Source organism: Octopus bimaculoides, chromosome 17 (genome assembly GCF_001194135.2).
Source record: "Octopus bimaculoides isolate UCB-OBI-ISO-001 chromosome 17, ASM119413v2, whole genome shotgun sequence".
In the NCBI taxonomy this organism is placed as follows: domain Eukaryota; kingdom Metazoa; phylum Mollusca; class Cephalopoda; order Octopoda; family Octopodidae; genus Octopus; species Octopus bimaculoides.
In genome coordinates, this window is record NC_068997.1 from 14,903,974 (window position 1) to 14,907,638 (window position 3,665).

Sequence of the window (3,665 nt, forward strand, 5' to 3'; positions counted from 1 at the left end):
ATATATATATATATATATATATATATATATATATATATATATATATATATACACACATATGTATAAATATATACAGACACACAAACATACATATATATGTGTGTGTGTACTCATATATATATATATATCTATATATATCACATGTATATACACACACACTCTCTTTATCCCACCCCCTCACTCACTCACACATACCTATAATGAAAACCAAACCAACTGTAGTTTCTTTTGTTGTTCATTATAAGGGTGTTGTATGTTCATACAGTTATTGTTATCAACATTTGATGGTGGTGGGGTTTAGTTGTTGTTCTTTCTTTTTTTTTTTTTTTTTTTTTTTTTTTTTTTTTTTTTTCTTACTTATTTTTGGTTCTTTATGAAAGTTATTTATGGCTATTCATTGTTTCTGAAAGGTCCACTGGTCAAATATTCTCACATATGCACATATGGCGGCATGCACACAGATGCAGAAACATAATAATATCCGAGAGTTTTGAAATGACATAAGAACAATAGGCGAACACTTAATGAGAAACTTGGCCCCAAAAATAAGCAATATGACAAATGGTATTGTTGCATTTTCTTATTAACAAAAACAAAAAAAAAAAAACCAACAAAAAACTAAAACCCAAACAACGGCCATGAATGTACAACAAATGAAATAACTGCTGAACAAGCTTTCTGGCTATTGTTGTTTGAGGTGAGTGAGGAGGGATTATTTTTATCATAGACTGTAACTTGTAACTTATTATTACATAGTCGTTCCACTATTTTGGTTATGACATCTTATATACGTGTGTATAAGCAATGTATGTTTGGATAAATATTTTTGTGTTTTAGCATATTGGCTCTATGTGTGCATGTAATATAATTCCCTTATTACACATCTCCCTTAACAATATAGATATATTTATTTTGTGGGATGGTGTGCTTTGCTATTTCCTCTTTTTCAATTGCCATACCAAAAGTGGTATTATTTAGTTGGGCATTATGCCTACGAGACAAAAAAAAAAAAAATCCCTGGTTTGGTTCCAATAAAATACTTAGTAATATTTTTGTTTTTCTATTTAAACAGCAATGCATGGTTTTCTCAAGATTTCCTGAAACAGCATAAAAATAGCATAGCATCAGCTTTGAAGATTTATTCCATAAAAGATGAAACCATTTATGATATTTAATTGTTTTAAATACATTTAGATCTCAGATTTTGGGGGTTTTTCTTTTTTTTTTTTGGTGGTGGGGGGGACAAGAAATATTGTATTTGTTGGTGGGCTTACTTGATATTCCCCGCCATTTCACAAACTGTATGTATTAAATAGAAGTTCTTAATGTACTTAAGTATTTGAACATAACTAAATTCTGACAAAAAATCTTAACAGAGCTAAAGAAGAAGAAAATCTGTCTCTTAGAATAAGTTATGGTAATGGCTGTGTGGTAAGTAGCTTGCTTACCAACCACGTGGTCCTGGGTTCAGTCCCACTGCATGGACAAGATATCTCAAGAACTGCTGGATGCATTTGGATGAAACTTTCAGGAATGTTTTAGCCTTGTCACTGGCAGGAACTGATTAGCTTTTGGGATTGATCCAGTACCAGACAAGGATTCTGGATTATTTTTCCTGTTTTTCTATTTAATTTTTGAGAGCAGTCGGCTTCATTTTTAGCATTCTTGTTTGTGAGAGCAGTTGAGTTTATTTCAGATATTCTCATTTAAAAATCATCTCTGAATAATCGTTGAGAGGACGTTGGTGTTGCCATGGTGGAGATAGATTTGCTCTCTCTGAGTGCTCTTGTTTATATTTGAAAAGTTTCCTCCTACTTTTTTGAATTACAAAGTCTTTGATCAGATCCTCAAAATTAATCTTAGGCAATAAATCTGCATCTATACTTAATAGAAACAAAGGCATCCCGAATATTAATTTAGCAAGTTTAAAATGATTTCTTTTGTGCTGTAAACCATTTACTATTTCTGTGGTGCCCCACCACTCCTTCCCTTGATGCTCTAGGCATGTGCTTATTTTGCTTAATGGTTAATTCAGCGCTGGCCCCATAGGTTTAGGGGCCCAATACCGATTTATGCATGCTACAGCTTGCAGTCAATAAACAAGTGCTAAAGGGCTCAGTGCACTGATTTGTACAGGTGTCTACAATACTATAGTACTGCTAAGACAGTCCTGGTCAAGCACACAGCTGATGCTCCTCTGACTTTTGGGAGTAAGGGACTTTGTATTCTTCTGTCTCAGAAACTTATTGTTTTTTTCTGATCTTATCACAGATAATAAAACAACATGCAATAATATACTGCAGATTATTCAAGCGAAAATTATGTCATTGAATAATCAAAAAAGAGCTTTGTATCAATCTGATAAACAAAGTGATTCTAATTGCACACAAAATTTTCTGAAATCGTGAAGGTGCATAGCTTAGTGGTTAGGGCATTTGGCTCATGATCATAAGGTTGTGAGTTTAGTTCCCAGCGATGCGTAGTGTCCTTGAGCAAGACACTTTATTTCATGTTGCTCCAGTCCACTCAGCTGACAAAAATGAGTAGTACCTGTATTTCAAAGGGCCGGCCTTGTCACGCTCTGTGTCTGTGGATTGCTCAGTCACTTGCACGTTAATTTTACGAGCAGGCTGTTCCGTTGATCGTATCAGCTGAGACTTATCGTTGTCGTAACCGACGGAGTGCTCCTTTCTGAAATCAGTAGAGTTTACTCAATAATAGATTGCTAAACTCATGCAGTCTTCTAAAAAACATAACATCTTCCTGTGATATTAACAAAACTGTTTTACCAATATTTTCCGGAATATACCAAAGTAAACTACTTCAATTCAGAGATTATTGCATAGCATTCTGCTTAATTAGAATGCTTAGTTTTATACTAAATACATCAATCTTTGACTGATAAATAAGCTTTATTCAGAATTTAACATTGTGCATTTAAAGATTCAAATAAAATTAAAATAAACAACATAATAACATTTGCTAAGTTTTACAGGTGAATTTAATCATTTTCACCTCTTTGAGGATTCATACTATCATTCTGTATCCTTTAATTGTTATCCATCATTCTATCATTGATTTGATTTTATTCCCATCGTCTGTCAAGTATTTCGACCATTCATTTGCTTACTTTCACCTTTCTGCTACATAATCATCCACCGACTTTCAGATCTAGTGAACCTCGACGGTTTTGTCAAGTCTTTTCCATCTTTTGCTTGATGCGCAGAGAAGTAATTATGCTCCATTGGCAACACATAACTGATTACGGTTAACTAATTTCACCTTTACAATGACTATTACATCAAGAATAGTTTGAAATTCTTCTTAGTGATTTTACAGATAAACTGAATGATACTCTGTGAACTTAACTTTAGGTCTTGATTTTTAATTGTAAATATTTGTGTTAACTTTTTAGAATGACCAACTTAAATGGTAAGGAAATAAAAGTGAAATCTAGAATCAACCCAAAGAGGTTATCATTACCAGAAAGAATTAGGGGTTTGATGAAAGTGTGAGGAGCTGCAAACAATAAAACAAGGTGTTTAACGTTTTTAAAATACCAGATTTGTTCAGCTATCTGTGCATATGAATGTGTGTATGTGTGTGTGCATGTGCATGTGTTTGTGTGTGTGTGTGTGTGTGTTCATGTGTTTACGTGTGTATAT